This window comes from Cupressus sempervirens, chromosome 6 (genome assembly GCF_028749045.1).
Source record: "Cupressus sempervirens isolate cs-2001-9-10 chromosome 6, ASM2874904v1, whole genome shotgun sequence".
NCBI lineage: Eukaryota > Viridiplantae > Streptophyta > Pinopsida > Cupressales > Cupressaceae > Cupressus > Cupressus sempervirens.
The window spans coordinates 101,916,080-101,934,422 of record NC_143123.1 but is presented as its reverse complement, the minus strand read 5'-3'; the positions used below and the strand labels follow the sequence as shown (position 1 = coordinate 101,934,422).

The 18,343-nt window shown below is 33.8% G+C and overlaps 1 pseudogene; it reads left to right on the top strand.

Annotated features, from left to right (window-relative positions):
• Positions 1–17,732: 17,732 nt before the first annotated feature.
• LOC149551445 (small nucleolar RNA SNORD36) lies at positions 17,733–17,803 on the top strand (annotated as a pseudogene).
• Positions 17,804–18,343: the final 540 nt, after the last annotated feature.

The following is an 18,343-nucleotide window of genomic DNA, read 5'->3' as shown; positions in this document are numbered from 1 at the left end:
AGAATTTTAAAAAATAAAATAAGAGTTAACAGTGTAGATAATACCTAATTAAATTAAATAAATAGGAAAAAGAGAGAGAGAGTTAAAGTTAGATTGAGATAAAACTGCTTTGAAAATAATTAACGGCAAGGGCTAACAATTTTTTAGCCAAAAAAATGATTTGACTAGAACAAAGTTTTCACATATAGCCTATCTTAAGTCATAATCTTATATTTAAATATAATTAAGTTGCAATTTTTTATTTAAATATAACTATTTTGGAGTAGATTTAGATCATTAGATTTATTGCTCAATTAATTTTTTTTGACATTTTAACAAGATAGATCTTCATTTTTTTTTTTTCTCATTGATTCAAGTATTCTTTGCCATCATAAGAGTTGGAACTATTGATATGAAATGAGCACGCAACTTCAATTCAATTTTTTTTTTTTATAGTAATCTTTATTAGTTATATGTTATATTTAATATTTGATTAAAATCTATTTTGTTTTATATAAAATTAATTTAAAATTTTTATTTGATTGACTAGTCATAAAAGTGACGATGATAATATATAGTTGATGGATCTTTCAAATTATATAATTAGAAATAGTTATTATATTTTTGTGGGCAATTATTATGCAAAGAGATGTAGAGGATAATTTGTGAGTATTCAATCTTTTAAATTAATCTAATTTAATTATTATTGGAGTTCAATTAGAATTCAAGATTAGTGTTGTGTGATTAGTGTTGTGTGAGTTTAGACAACATTCAATAAGTGTTAGAAATACTATTAGAGTTCAATTATTTCTATTTAATTTTAAGATTTTATGTTGGTGAATTAAATCTTGTTTAAGGGATTATGAATGATTAAAAACCATTTATAATTGAAAATCTATTTTTATAATTTTTATCTTATATTTACTTTTTTGCTTGTCTAAAATCATTGAATTAATAAAGTTCAAAAAATTACTAATATTAAAATTACTTCTCAGTTTTCTAGTCAAACTGATTGACCATATATCATGAGTAGTGATTCACACATAAATCCATAAATCCATCTATCATGAGAATAAAAGGAACACTTACCGGAAGTTATCGAATACTACTCCAACTTTACAACTCCATTATTTTCCACAGCAAGTCAAATTGTGATATAAGTATTTTGTATATTTTTATATTCAAAACAATTTATATTGCTAAACTTCAAACTAAGTAATCATACAAATGTTGAGACTTTTAATTAAGACTTTTGAAATAGATTAGGTCAAAGCAAGTAATCATATACAAATGTGACAGTTCTTAAGTAAGACTTTTGAAATAAACAATTTAGATAAAGTTAAAAAAACCGGGCTCCAAAGTAGATAGTTTGACCGATTTGTTCAATTTAAAGCCCCAAAATAACCTTCAGCCGTGGTGATGTACTATCATTTCATGTGCATGAGCTCTGAAATCATTGTACTCCACGTCTCTCTTTCACAGCAGTCAAAAACAGAAACGACTGCAACCTCGATCACGATGACTTGCGCGACTCGAAAGCTTTTCATTCCTCTATACAGACTACATACACATTGAGTATACATCCTACACCTGTCATACACTACACATGTATACACATTGAATATACAATCCCACAATAAGTATACCTCCTCCACCTGCCATACTCTCTGTCCTCTGTCAATATACACATTGCGTATACATCCAGCACATGCCATACAGTCAGCCTTCTATACATATACACATTAAGTATACATCCTTAACCTGCCGGACTGTCAATCTTCTATATATACATACCCTCTTCCCTCAGCTTTCCTTCAAGGCTTTCATGGCTAAGCATTTGTTTCTCCGTTTGCTCTGCTTGTTTCTGGTAGTGTTTATGCTTGTAGGATTCTCTGAAGAGAGGGATGGAATGAGCCCAGAACCCGCAACTCAGAATTTCTACATTGTACCTCCCCCTTTACATTCTACCACTCCTGTTAATGGATGTCCTTTCAAATCTCCACCTCTTTCACCTCTTCTTCCCCCTTCTTCACTTCCTGCTCCTCCATTTTACCCACCGCCACCAATTGTGCATTCTTCAGGTGCATCTCCACGAGGTCAAGGGTTTGAATCGCCACCAATTCCACCATTCCCTTCAAACTATGTACCTGCTTCCGCTCCTTCCTCTTCTCCATCTCCATCATTATACCTTTCATCTCCCTGCCATAACTCGCCTTTTTTTATCTCTAAACAAGTGATTTCACATTTCAATCGAGAAAATAATTCCAAATTTTGTTTATGTTCCAAAACGTAGTATATATGACTACAGTTTATTGTTTGTTTGTTCAGGTGCTGCAGTTGGAAAGCAAATCATAGTTGGTTGTATTATGAAAATGTTAATACAAATGGTACAAGTTTTTTTTGTTAGGAATTATTCGTTACTATGTCAGAAGATTTTTGAGGCTTTTTCATATATTGGTTATATCAGTTTGTAACTAACTGTAAAGAACTCTTTATATATCGAAAACAGTGCCATGGAGGAGGGTTTCCTTACTCATTCCTTGGTTTTATTCACAAAGTTGATAGGTTTTGTTTCTATCAAGTATAACGGTGACTGTGTTTTTGAGATGATGGTTGAATGGGATGTTGAAACTGTGAAATTATTTTGGAACTGTTTGCCGTTCATTGCTATTATTATGAGTTGAAAAGGAAGAATATCAGTCAAGGTTCTTGTTAAAAAAATACACCTGTTCTGATGTCAAGTTGAGAAATCTAAATATGGCCTCTGTTGAAGCACCATTCCATTCCATTTATAAAAGATTATAAATTAAATTTTACATAAGCCAGGGACCAAAGCTTGTTGCTACATTATTCAAGAATAGGTGAAATAGTGCATATGAAAAGCATGGTCAAATTGGTTGTTGGATCGTGATAGTCTTTAATATTAAAAGAAAGGGAAAAAAAAGTAGAAATTATGTATTGCTTTTCTGAAAATAAATAAATAAAGCAATTTTACTTATTTTAAAAAATATATAAGAAAACAAAAGAAATTATTATTTTATTTTAGTTGAGTTATTTTCTTTTGTAAGTTTAGTCATTTTAAAAACTTTAGTTTTATTAGTTTTTATTTATTTATTTTTATTAAGAAGTCATTTTGGTCATTTCAAAGAAAAAGGAAGATTTTTGGAGAACAATAAGATAATTTAGAATAAAGATTTTAGAAGACAAGTTATAGATTATACATTCAAAATCTAAAAGATTTTTTTAAAGCTTGGGAGTAAAGACTACAATTGGGTTTTCTTCTTCTTCTTAATAGATCAGCTTTGTATTTGAAGGTAGGTTTTCCTAATTATGAATAAATTTGTTTGTAGTTACTTGTGTGTTAGTTTGAGAATTTGAAACATGTGATTTTGCTACAACTTTTATTTAGTATATTTTATAAAAAATGTAAAGATACTTTTAGACACCGATTTAGATTTTATTTAACATATTTAAAAATGATATATGATTATTTTCTACAGACATAGTCAAATATTGACTGTCATGCTAAAACTAGACCTATTTGGATTTTTAATTAGAGACATGAAGAGTCAGTTATAACTTTTGAAAAATATATATTTAGGAAAATATATTTTTTTGTGATTGTAAATAAGTCTATTTCTTAATTTTCATGAAGTTCCAATAGTTCAAACAAAAGTTATGCTCTTTCTTCTAAATTGGTAACCAACAAATCTGAATAGTGCTACTAGGAAGATTCATATTTTACACCATTGAAATGAACTTTTCTTTAGGACTGGTAATAATGAAAAATGTGTAAAATTAAATTATCATTCCATCATATAAGTTGCCGATCTATATCATTCCATATGAGATTATAATATTTAAATTACAAGTTGATTTACACAAAGAAAATGCATAAAAATTCAATGTTATGAACTTTGAAAATGTTTTATCTTTATTTTAAATATTAGTGATTTAACATATAATAATTAATTATAAATTTATTAGATAATTAACATATTAAATGTATGTAAACTTTTATAACCTTTATATAATCAAACAAAATTTCTGAAAATAATATAATGCAAATCATTTGACGAAACCTTGAATTATTTGATATGTGTTTATTTGAGGTTTTGTGGTATTTTTTTTGGTGGTGGGTTTTGGAAATTTTAATGTGATGTTTTATTTTGTGATGGCTTTTATGTGAACTATTTAGCTGGCCAAACTAGGTTGTACACTAGAGGCATCTTTTAAGATTTCTTATATGACAGTTATTTGACTAGATGTTAGGATGCACTTAACGATTCAAAATTGAGGCTTATGCTTATGAGATTTTTATTTGGTGAGCATATATGATGACTTGGGTTTTGAGAACCAACTTATTTTTGGGTTGCCTATTAAGGAATCAAATTTGATCATTATGAGTGTTGTGATATGGAACACGATTGTGGTTTATGTGCTTAGGGGAGGTTGTCTAGGTACATGTCTTTGGGAATGGCTTGCAATAGGGGTTCGAGACCCAAAGTGGCCAGTACTAGGGTAACCTATTGTAAGTTTTGTAATAAGTGATAACATAGTAATTAAAATATCTTGCCTAACCCTTTTTCCTAGAGATACATTAAAAAGATAAGTTAGAGATGTGCCTCGCTTATGCTTTGAGTGCTTGTATAGGCTAAGGATGGGAATGGGATGATACCTAGTGAGAGGTATGACTGGTTTTTCTCATCTTTATGAGAGGGTATTTTGGTTTCGCACATGTCACATTGAGGGTCTGAGGTCTAGAGTGACTAGTCTAGGGTAACTCAACACTTGAGGGTTCGAGGTCTAGTGAGACACTAGTCCAGGGTAACTCAAGTAGTTTGACCATGTGATGACACTCCCTAGTATGTAGCCCGAGTCTCCTCTATAGTTTATTTATTTGCCTTTGATGGTGGTGTACTTTTTGTGGTATAATTATTCTTGGATGCATATACATTCATGGTTATTTACTTTCATTGATGGTGATTGGTGACTCATGTTGATTGTACTTTTGACTCGAGGTGGATATCTTTTGTGGACTTTATCTCATGATTTTGGTACTTGATATATACTTGGTATATGTATGTTGACTTGGTATGTGGTGTTGGTATTGGATGAAGTATTCATTGATTTGATCATCTTTTCTTTTTGAGTAGTTTGTGTTACCTTTGAGATAGATTTGGTTATTAAGATTCCTTGCCTAGAAATTTTTTATAGTTTGATTAGTTGTATGTGGATTGTTCATTATCTTCCCTGCATGGTGGGAGTGGAAGCCTTACTAGGTAACCACATGGTTGGCAAATGGTGTCTTCTTACCATTTGGGTCCCTCTAAAATTGACAAATGTTGGATGCTCATGGTTGCAGTTGTACATTTATCATTCTTATTCTTATCTCAGAGACTAGTATTCAGTTGATGTATGTATGATATGATCACCCATGATCTAGCTAGAAAATCCAACAACGATTTCACATGAAATGGGGATCGAGGATGTGGAGAAGCGTTGGCTGCCGGCTGGGCTAGGGTTTTTCCCCTAGCCTGTTCTTGGTGTTTGATCTTTACTATTTTTCTGTTCTATTTGGATTGCTAGCTACTGGACATAATTTGCGTCGGTGTTTTTGGAAATCTTCTGCAGTCAATTTTGGATTGGGGTTTTATTGTTTGCATGGCAGGACCTGGGATTTCTTCTCCGTTGGTGAGAACAAATGGTTCTTCTCCAACTATGCATGCAATGCAATTTGAATCATTTTATTCAAGGGAGAGCTCCAAGCTGAAAAAAGTTAATGGTTGTTTTTCGCGTAGCCATGATCGCCCTGTTCTGGTTATTCCTCCAACAGCTATAATGGAGGACATTGATTATTGGACCAAGCATGCTTTGATATGCAAGTTTCTTGGAATCCAGATTTCCCTATCCACTCTTGAGGCATGGATCCGCCGCTCTTGGTAGGTGGAAGGCGATATGGAGATTATGTTGGCAGGGAATAGTTATTTTTTTGTTGTATTCTCTTGCATGTCTGATCGTGATAGTGTTTTTGAAGGAGGCCCTTATTTCTACAACCATGTGGGGTTATTTGTCAAACCTTGGCATTCAAGTTTTAATTCTGCTGAGGATCTCCCTTCAACAGTGCCAGTTTGGGTTCACTTGCCTTGTCTTCCCTTGGAGTTTTGGCGTGAAGACATCCTTCGACAAATTGCTGCTTTGTTGGGGAAGCCGGCTGCGATCGCACATCAATCCCTCGATAAAAAGGTTATTTCTTATGCTAGAATTTGTGTTGAAATTAATTTAAATAAACCATTACCAGATTCTTTGGAAATTTGTTTGGGGGATTCTTCTTGGGTGCAGCAGTTAGATTATGAATCCCTCCCTTTTCATTGCCAGATTTGTCATGAGTATGGTCATTTACAGCGTCAGTGCCCCCGTAACTTGAGTTTCAAAGGAGTGGATGGTTCTACAGTTGGCAATGCTGGTGGTTTGATAGATACTACAGGGAAAGGACAATCTCAAATGGTTAATACTACCAAGGGGATGAATCCGCAAGATGCTACAGGTAAGGGTAAGGCTCAAATGTAGGATAAGGATGGATTTACCCTTGTTTTCCCTCAAGCTAAGGGACATGGTCAAAAGAGGCCTTTGAAAGAAAGATTATCTGATTCAGGTTTTAACCGCTTTGAGGTGCTAGATAGTATGGTTCTAGAGGAGGGTATTCCTCCTCCTATCTCTTCTGATCTAGTTTGCCTAGATGAGAGATCTGTTCCTAATGATGCTTGTGGGGCATCTCAAGTTGTAGTATATCAAAACTGTGAGGTTCCTGTAGCTCCTGTGACAGAAGCTCTGGTGACTCTTGCAGTGTTGGAAGATAATGATGTTTTTTTGGCTGACTTGGTTAAGGATGTGCTACCATCAGGTAAGGGCAAGGGATCTCCTCTCCCCTTGGGGTTGCTGCCTTGACCCTTTAAGCAGGCTTCTTCTACTCCCCCTCTAAGGAGTGGGCGCAAAACAGACCAAGAGAAGATTAAACTCACAGGAGATATATTGATTGAGTCTAGTTCAGTGAAACCTTTGGATTCTCATTTTCCCAATTCTACCCAATGATGATTATTCTCTCATGGAATGTAAGGGGGTTGAATAACATCCCTAGACAAAAGGCTATTTATAACTTGGTGGTTGATCATAGTCCTGATGTTTTTTGTATCCAAGAGACTAAGCTCTCTGTGGAGTCTATGGTCCAACATGCCTCTAGTATTTGGTCTCGTGGCCAATGCCAGTGTGTTGGGGCAACAGGCAATGCTGGTGGTTTAGCTATATTTTGGGATCCTCAAAAAATTTCTCCTCTTGGCTGGATGTCTTCTCGCTCAGCTCTCTCTATGGTAGCTTCTGCTCTAGACTCAGGAGAGGTAATCATGGTTACTAATGTGAATGCACCTGTTGATCTTCTGGGAAAGGAGGAACTTTGGGAACATATTCAATATGTTAGAAATTGTCATCCTTATCATCCTTGGGTGTTAGCAGGGGACTTCAATTCAGTTTTAAGTCTGGAGGAGAAGCATGGTGGTTTGGCTAGATTGGGGCCTTCTTCTGCTCTTCTTCGGCAACACATATCTCTTTTACATCTCTCTGATGTTAAGCCTTCTAATGGTCTCTATACCTGGAATAATTGCAGGACTGGTGGTGCTACTATCTCAGAATGTCTGGATAGATTTCTTGTTTCTTGCTTCTGGGTTAGTGGCACCCTTACTATCTCTTCAAAAATCCTTGATTGGAGGGGTTCAGATCATTGGCCAATCAAATTTTTCGCTATAGGGGCTTATGTTCTGAAGCATCCTCCTTTTAAGTTCTAGTTGATGTGGCTTCGTGACTCCTCTCTTCATGATTTTGTTTTTTGTTGGTGGAAAGATGGTGCTCCTGCATATGGTACTGCAATGTTCTCATTTTCTAAAAGGCTTCAATATGTTAAAAGGCAGCTCAAGTATGGAATAGGGAATGCTTTGGGAACCTTCACTTTATGAAGAGACTTGCTCAAGAAGATCTTGATGTCATCACAAGGGAGATTAGAGATCAAGGTTTCTTAGAGGATCTTGGCAAGGCTGAATCCCTTGCTTCTAGAGCTCTAGAAGAATGGGAACTTCGAGAGGAAATTTTTTGGAAGCAAAAGGCTAGAGTTGATTGGCTCCAGGAAGGTGATCGAAACATTTCCTTTTTCCATAAAATAGTGCAATCTCGCCGGAATCAGAGCACTATCTCTTCTTTGGTTAATTCTCAAGGTATCCAACTGAATTCCTTGCCAGCTTTGTTCCAGGAGGCTATTTCATACTTCTCTACCCTCTTCTCTGAGGACTCTCCTCCTGCTGATAATGAAGAAAATATTATTTTGTCCTGTATTCCTTCCCTTATCACTCAAGAAATGAATGATTATCTCATGCGTCCTATCTCTTTGGAAGAGCTAGAGGAGGTGGTCTTTGGCATGCCTAAGGGGAAGGCTCTGGGTCTTGATGGCTTTCCAGTTGAATTCTTTCAGGAATTTTGGGACATCATTAATCATGATTTGTTGGAGGTGGTTAAAGAATCCTATGCTAGCAAGCAAATGCTTCGAGCTTTGAACTTTACATTCTTGATTCTTATTCCTAAGAGAGAGGGTGCTAATCAATTGGAGTTTTTTAGACCAATTGCCTTATGTAATGTGGTTTACAAAGTTATTACTAAGTTGATTGCTGAGAGACTGAAAAGGTGGCTTTCCATTATTATCTCAAAAGAATAAGGTGGTTTTGTTGTTGGCAGACAAATTTTGGATGGGGTGGTTATTGCTACTGAGGCTATTCACTCTATGGCTACTTCAAGGGAGAGAACCATCTTTGTTAAGCTGGATATGGCTAAGGCCTACGATAGAGTTAAATGAAGCTTCTTAAGGAGTATTCTTCTTTCTTTTGGATTTAGCTCTGATTGGGTGAGTTGGATTATGAGTTGTGTTACTTCTGCCTCTTTTTCTATTCTTATTAATGGTCAACCTTCTCAACTATTTGGTGCTTCTAGAGGCCTCCGCCAGGGTGACCCTCTCTCCCCATATCTATTCATCATCATGGCTGAAGTCTTGGGCAGATTCATTAAGCATCAGGTGTCCCAGAATTCTATTCAAGGCTGGCGGTGGGGTAATGGCTTACCTTCTCTTTCCCATCTTCAATTTGTTGATGATTTTTATCTTGCCGGTCTTGCTAGGATCAAGGAAGCTGAAGCCTTTCAACATGCTTTGGACGTTTATTTGGAAACTTCAGGCCAAAAAGTTAATGAGCACAAATCTTTCATTTACTTTTTTAACACTCTTGATTCTATTCAACACAGGATTGTTGGTATCCTACGGTTTCAGATAGGTTCACTTCCTTTGACTTATCTTGGCATTCCTATTGCTGTTTCTAGGCAGCCATGTCTCTTCTGGTAAAATTTGATTACCAAGCTTAAGGATAAGGTAAATCATTGGAGTCATATATGGCTTTCTACTGCTGCCCGGGTTACTCTTCTTCAAGCGATTATCCAAGCTCTTCCTACTTATAGAAGCATGGTTCACGCTGCACCTATTTACTTTCTCAAGGAGTTTGATGCTCTTTCTCAACAATTCCTTTGGAGTGGTAATTTGCGTAGTACTAAATGGAGCTTGGTTAATTGGGCAACTGCTTGTAGGCCTAAAAAGGAGGGTGGTCTTGGTCTTCGATCTGCTCTATTGAGTAGTCAAGCTTTGGCTGCTAAACTTTATTAGCGATGGTGCTCTAGACAACATCAACTTTGGGCTCGTATTATCACTCATAAATATTTTCATGGTGCTGATCCTTGATCTATTTTTGCACTTCCTCTTGAAGGTCGTGGCTCAATGGTTTGGCATACTTTGAAGATAGGTGCGATGTTGGTGAAGAGGGGTCTGTTATGGATATGTAAAGGAGGTTCTCAGGCTTTGTTTTGGTTTGACGCTTGGGATGGATTCCCTTCCATTTTATCCATATACCCTCATCTTTAGCCTCTTTGTGACTCTTTTCTTGCCGCTGGATGGGATAAAGTGGCTCATTACAAGACTCCTTATCAATTGGGACCTGTTGTTGGTTACAGATGGAAGCATTCTTCTGATTGGCTTCCTTGAGGTACATACATGGATCATTAGGAGCTTTCTCAAATTATGGCCTCTAGAGAGTGTTCTTCTGTGCTTGGTCCAGATGTTTTGGCTTGGGGCGGTACCTTGTCTGGTAAATATCATGTCTCTGCTGGGTATCAAGAGATAACTAGACAATTATTTGGGGATGCTGAGGTCCCTTGGTGGAAGCAAGTTTGGAATAAATTTTCTTGGTCCAAGTGCAATTTTTTCATGTGGCTAGTGGCTCACAACCGTTGTCTTACCTGGGATAATCTTTGTAAACGTGGATTTCAGGGCCCCTCTTATTGTGTTTTGTGTGGTAATGGAGAGGAGTCTGTCTCCCATCTGTTCTTCCATTGCTCCTATTCTACTCAGATATGGCACCTTTGGTGGAGCGCTTGGGGTTGCTCTGGTCGGCATGCTTCCTCTTTGCTTGAGTTCTGGGCCCACTTGGGTAGTGCTCCCTCCAAGTCTTCTTCTCTCCATGCTGCTTGGATTGCTGGCCCATCTTTCATGCTTTGGCATATCTGGTTGGAGAGGAATCGTCGCATATTCCAAGATGTTCAGCTTGGTGTTTTGCATCTTTGGTGGGAAATATCACATTCTCTTTAGGAAACTATTCTTGTGAAGTGTGAGCTTGATGGGGGTATGGATCCGGTTGATCTTGCTATCTGTAATCGCCTCAATTTTCATCTGCAGAATGGGGTTGCAGCTCATAGGTTTCCTTCTATGTCCAGGCAGCTTCACCATCAGAGGAAGGGTCGGGTTAACCGGGATGGGCACTGGAATCCTCCTCCCTGTGGAGTTCTAAAAATTAACACTGATGGTTCTTCCTGTGGGTATCCTGGTCCAGCTGGTATTGGCGGAGTGGCTCGTTGCAGTTCTGGGGATGTTAAATTTTTCTTTTTAGTTCATAGGGGTGATTATACTAACAATCTCATGGAAGCTCAGGCTATTTTATATGTTGTGGAACAGTGTTGCTTGCTAGGATGGAGTAAGATTATTTGTGAATCTGATTCCCAGGTGGTGGTGAACATGCTTTCTTCGCAAGAGCTTGAGGATGTTAGTTGGCAGCTGGCTACTGTTGTTAAGCAGATTCTTTTCTTCTCTTCCTCTTTTCAGTTCATTAGGTTCACGTATATTCCTCGTGAATGGAATAGAACTGCTGATTGTTTAGCCAAATGAGCTTCTAGTCATGATTCGGGTTGGAATATTAGGGATAGGAGGCAACTGTCCTTTGAGATGGTGCAAGAATTTGATGATCTTGTTGCTCAGGATCAATCTCCTTGTTGAGCTCTCCTTGTTATATTCCTTTCTGTCTTAATAAATTTTTACCCCTCTTTTTGTAGATGTATGTATGATATCATGTATCTCATATTCTAGTGTGCTTGTATGTATTCTCGCATACCCTAAGACATGTGCAGTAGATGCTATCCATTAGTTGTATTTCATTGTATCAATTGTATTTATGCATTTTCTTATGAGATTAATATGTTATATTTTTATGATTATGGACATTGTACTTAAGACTTAAATAATTAATTAAAAATTCTTAAATGTGACTCAACATGAAGCAACACTTGAGGAATGAAATCTATATTGTAATTGCATGTGTAAATATTTTTGTTTGTGTATATTTCTTTCCCACTTTTACTTTGATGTCATAAAAAATTTAGAAAAAAAAATAGTTTAGTAAACTTTGTAACATATTAGGTTTATTTATTTTGGGTTCTTGAGTGGGGCATTATAAAGTTTCAAGTGAAAATGTTTCTCTTTGGTAGGATTTTAATATTGTTACTTCTAATTTATGCAGGTTAATCAATAGAAAAATGTGAAGATGATCTTTGGCTTTATTACCGGGAAGAATAAGCTAAGGAAAACTACCCATAAATAAAAGTTGGATGATAAGGAAGAGAATGAAGCTTAGGAAACAAAAGAAGAAGAATGGAAAAAAGAGCTCTAATATCTTTCAAAGGATTGGGAGGCTATCTCCAATTAATCATGGTATTTTTATTTCACTTTTTTTGGGGATTGTTGCTACATATGAAACCAATATGAAAAACATATTATGCGTTTCATTTTCTATAGTAACATGGATAGAACTCTAATCTAAAACTTTACACTCTTTGTTGTGATGCATAAGATTTTTAGAACTTCAATTTTAGATAGAAGAAAGGATAGTATTAGTATTAACAATATTTTAGTGAGTAGATGGAAAAATTGGATACATGATTTTGATTAACTTTTCTCTTTGATGCCTTTAGTTGATTTTTTGTTGTAATGACCCAAAGTCAGTTCTTCTAGAAATATCTATAATGTGATATTTGATATTATCTAGGTTCATGACCCTCTCCCTTCCATCTTAATCAAAATGAATTAACATAGATACCACTAAAAAAAATTATACTTTACTTAAGATCTCTCTAAAATTATTCTAGTAACATGTCCTAGCTACAATCATCAATACCAACTCAAAATTTTTACCCTAATTTGAATTTGTTCTAAGATCACAATCCTAATGATGTATAATTCTCTCTTTTTTTGCATCCTCTTTCCTCCAATTTTTCCCCAACTTTTTCTTTGGTTCAAAGCTAAGGAGTAAGATATTAACTAAATATTCTCTATACTATCATTTCCTTATTTCTCCTCATACAAAGGTTTTTATTATAAAAAATACCTAAAATATCTGGTCATTAGTTTTTTATTAAATCATGAGGGAGAGGACCTTGATCCCATAATAACAAAATAAATGCTAAGAAACAATGAAGGAAATCCTACTCAATGTCATGAAAATTAAGAACAAGCTAGAATGACCCCACCCACAAAATTAATTAAAAAAAATCAAATCTATCTTTAGGGGGTTTTTACCACTACTATTAAATTTAACATTGTTAGAGTTATCATCATATATCTAGTTCAAAGAATTTAAACTAACAATATTATAGTAACTAATATAGAGCATCATCATCGAGTATGTAAAGTTCATCAAACATAAGACTTTCTATGATAGAAACATGATCTGTCATAATTTTAAAACAACCATAGAACCAAAATAAGAAAATAGAGAAAAAAAAACCATAAAAGACATAGCTTTCTTAAAAACTCCTAAGCATAGGACAAACTTTTAAGTGAGCAATGCTCATCTTCAATCACCTCCTCACAATGGTCCTAATCTTTGGTTTCATCCTCATGCCTTTTCCTCTCAACTTTTTTGAACCTTTTTCTTCTCATGATCATAAAAAATAGATCCCTATTCATGATCCCATCTATCATCTTATAGATAGAGTTAATTGTATCTTTAGACTTGTTCTTGAATTTTGTAGATAATATGAAAAATTACTCAATATCCTTGTCATTAGTTAATGATGTAACCATGACCATGTATTTTAATTTCTAATAATTTGAAGGAAATGATTAAAAAATATGCTGTGTAGGATAACTTATTTTTTATATTAGTACTAAGAACTATGTAGACTAGGGAAGGTGACCCAACAATTAGAGCCCTAACTTTGTGCTTCTCAAAATCCTATATGGAAGTTTTGAGTCACTCTTAATCTATAAAGTATCTTACTTGACAAGTTCCTACTTATAACTAGGATTTAAAACCACATCATCAAATGTTATTCCATATCAACATGACTTTTGCCAAGGTTTCCAAATAGGTCCCAAAAATGTATGACCAATACTTGTGCACTAAGTCATATTTTATTAGTGTACTGATGTGACATCAAATGATTTAGTCCTTTATAGATCTACGCAATATATTCTATTCAATTATGAGTAATCATAATTAACAATAATAACTTTAAAGTCACAACTATTGATGCATTATTATAACAATAATATTGTGAAAGAATATTAACAACTTTTATTACAACTATTAGAATATGTTCAAATATTAAATGCTCTTCCCTACATGATCTTTAAAACCTAAAAACCTGCATAAGTTAAATATAATTCATAATCATGTTCTAATAGTTGCACACATATTAGTGGCAAGGGAGATGACTTAGTAGTAGAGAACTATAACTTCACACAAGTCTCAAAATATTATGTGGAAATTTAGAATCACTCCTTATGTTTTACACTAGCTTACATGAAAGTTCCCCCACTTGTAACCAAGATAACCAAATAAGAAATTGTATCAAGATGCTCTTTGTCAAGGTATTCTAAAAAGCCCCCAAAAAGTGAGACCAATACTTGTACACTAAACTATGTTTCATTGGTATATTGATGCATAGTATCACATGATTTGTTGCTTTTTAGATCTAAGGAATCCATAAATCATTAAATTATGAGTAATCATTATTAAAAATATAACTTTAAAGTCACAAAAATACTAGGTGTTAAACCAACAAGTATCGTCATAACCATTGGAACATTCTCAACTAGTAGGTACTCTTGCCTATTCCTTGACTATTAGGCCAGCTATAAAAATAATCTTTTTATAGATTTTAATCCATTATAATTGAATTATGATAGTGAAAGAGCATTGCAAATCTCTATCAAAGAAGTCTTCACCAATATCTTGAGTTGATTTTTCATCAGTATTAAATGCCTCACACAATTAAAAAAGTAGATGTAGAAAGACATTTAAAAATAAATATTATAAGTACTACACATTAATTAATGAAAAATCTTAATGAAATAATTTTACTAAAAATAAATTGTAGATGCTATCCAAGATATCTATTTTACTCTTATTTGATTTTAAGGGAAAAAACACATTTTTATAGTGGAATTATTAGTAGTTGAACAAAATAATATGATTATCATAAACAACATGACACTGTTGTTCAAAAAAATAGTTTACATGTGTGACACGAACACTTTTAGTTAACAACACATATTGTTATCTTTAATAGTTGTATACAACACAAATAAGTACATAACTAGACATACAATATTATTGATTGATTTCTACTAGAGTAACAAGAAACAAATACTATCATTGACAATTACGAAAAATAAAGTCTTATTTAGTAAAGAATTTATTTCATATTGTACATTTATTAAGTCTACTTGACCTTAATACATAATTATAAAATTTTTGATAAATAATAATAACTAATCATCTTATAACAAAATAAAACAAAATCAATATTAAGCCATTTAAAATATTCCAAACATAGTTAAAATAAAATTGAAATTGATTCCATTATAGATTGTAATTGCCTTTCAAGGTGTTCGTAGAATAAAGGTTTCATAAATTACTTTTATCAAAACTAATTAAAAATAAATAAATTCAAATTGGTATTTAGGAAGTGTCTACCACTACTATTAACTTTAACATTGTCAATGCTATCATCCTCTATCTAGTTCAAAGCATTTATGATAACACTACTACAATAACTAATATAGACCATCATTGTAGAGTATGTAACGTTCATAAAACATAAGACTTTCTATCATAAACACATGATTTATAATAATTTTAAAATAGCCATACAAAATAAGTAGATAGAGAAAAAAAACAACAATAAAAAGACATAGCTTTCATAAAATCTAGCTATCTTATCCCAATCATAGGACAAACTTTTTAAGGGACGAATGTTGGTCTTCAATCACATCCTCTCAATGCTCCTACTCGTTGGTCTGGTCCTCATGCCTTTTCTCTCGACTTTCTTCATCTTCCTCCTCATAACCATAAAAAGCAAAGCCCTAATCATGATCCCATCCATTACCTTATCATTCTTGAAAATTTTAGATAAAATGACAAAGTACTCAATATCCAGGTCATTAACTAATGATGTAAGCACTAATAGATAATATAATTGCCAATGATTTGATAGATTCCAAAAATGAAAGACCATTACTCGTGCACTAAGTTATATGTAATTAGAATTATCATATTTCTACATTAAGTTTTAAATTGTATTCTATAAGATAATTTTTAGATTACTTGTGCACTAAGTTATATGTAATTAGAATTATCATATTTCTACATTAAGTTTTAAATTGTATTCTATAAGATCATTTTTAGTCCCTGCCTTATAGGTAGGAGACTATAGTTTTTGCCCACCTTATTCTATTAGTATTTTTTTTGAAAGATGTAAGAACATTAATGAATGTTAATTTGTTTAGCCTGAAAATAGAAATTTTTATATTTTAATACTTTTTAAAAATTGGTCATACCAAATTTCGCCAGTGATTTTAAACAATTTAATAAAAAAGAAAATTTGATTAATATTATTGTTTAGCCATTGCTAAAAATTTGCATTGAAAATTGATTGTTATTAATGTTTACCTGTCTATTAAAATAAAGTGATTTAAATGGAGAGGCCACGTTCATTGAATAAAATGTAGTCTTAAATGTATTTTGTTGAGTTGTACATCATGTTTCTACATCCACACCTGCCAGTACAGACTTTCTTCACCAATACTTAGGTGATCTCCTTATTAAACTCTATTCTTAAATGCATTTTGTTATCTAACTCCGCACTTTGTTGAGGAATACTTCACCGTTCTCTTGATTAAGCTCTGATCTTAAATGCGTTCTGTTTTGGTTGTAGCATATGCTTACTAGTGCATCATGCATCCGAGAAATTGGCCATTCCCAAAATTTTATCATTTGTCATTAATATTTTGTAATATCTCAGTGTTTACCTTTCAAAAATCTTTAAATACCTTTGTTCTTTCATTGTTGCTATGTAACATTTCATTTTCTATTATGCGTATTTGAATTCTCAAGCTGTCGGCTGCTACATTCAGAAATATTGCCTTTTTTAATTCTCGACTCTTGGTTGGTGTATTTAGAAATAGTGCTTTCCTGGATCTATGCAATGGTACCAGGTATGAGAGATTAATGTTTCTACACTTCTGTTCATTTCTAGCTGAAGCCCTAAACTCTGCATTTTTATTTTGGGATAAGTGTTTGTTTTTCCTATGAATAATTGCTTATCTATTCCATTTTTTGATCTTACACTGTAAAGGTCTTTACCTCAAAAAGACCAATTTTGCAAATGAATTTTTGAATTTGAAACCTAGGTTTTTCTCTTTGCAAATTTAATCACAAAATTTTTGTTTACATAAACTTTTCCAAGGGTTTGAGCAATCTATTTCAGTGTTTCCTCTCAATTTCTCAGTAGAGGAGTGGCCCGTCTCTTAAGCCTGAGTGAAAAATGTAGCATTCTCGTAACACAAGAAGCATCCATAGACATAAACTCCACTTTCCCCACCTTCTCAGATATTTTCCTCCTCTTTCCTTCTGTCCTTATTCCATATTTATTATTGTCTCTCTCCACAACTACACCTACTCATCTTCCACAAATATGTCTTGAACTTGCTCTCCATCTATTGATTTCTTTGTTTCTAGGTAAAACGCTATTTTTTTTTATTGTTATCTGCTCCTCTGATAAGGTTACAAGACCCACCACAAACACTGGAACTATGACATAAATCATGTTACATGGTCAACCTATATTTTTTATGGCTATGTTGGGATTGTGCCTCTAGCTGCCTGCTTTGCGCTAAAGTATCTTTCCGTACCATCGGGCATTGTACAACTCTGATGCTTGTATAGCTATTCTCTCTTTGTATTTATCCTTGCTTTAGTGAGTATTCCATGTTCCTTCTAGTAAAGTCAAAGATGTCTAGCTTTTACTAACTTGACTTGATGTCTTTATGTATAGTTTTTACTAGCTTGATTTGATGTCTTTTTACCATTAAATTTAACTTTGAAGTACCAATATGAATATTGTAATACTGATTGAAGTGCTTATCAGTCATTCCGTTGGAAATATTTAGATGGGTGATAGTTGGCTATGCAAGGTTGATGTCAACAACATTTCTTGCCCTTAATCTTACAAGTCACATCAAAACTGCCAGTGAAAGATGGTTTCTTATAGTGGTTGGAATTTTTTTGTTGCAGTTGGACCTTTCTGTCCTACTAAAACTATATTTCTTCACAATTCTATTGGAGAAAAAATGATCTACTTTGGTTATAGTGCATTTAGTGCTACAATTCAGTAGAGGCTAGATGGGTTTTAATTACTCCCCTGGCAGTGTAGCTGATTGTTTAGGGCATATTTTTTATTATACACAATGGAAATGCCATTTTTAAATTCATGCTCTTATTTTTTCTGGTAAACAATAAGTGCTCCTTAAAATACACCTACAATATTTCCTACTAGGCACACCTGTTATTGCATAATTTTTTCTCGGTGTGTGGATCTTGTATTATCCTTGGATTGAATATTTAGATAAGCCCACATTATATATAATCAACATCATTCTTATCACATATAGATCATG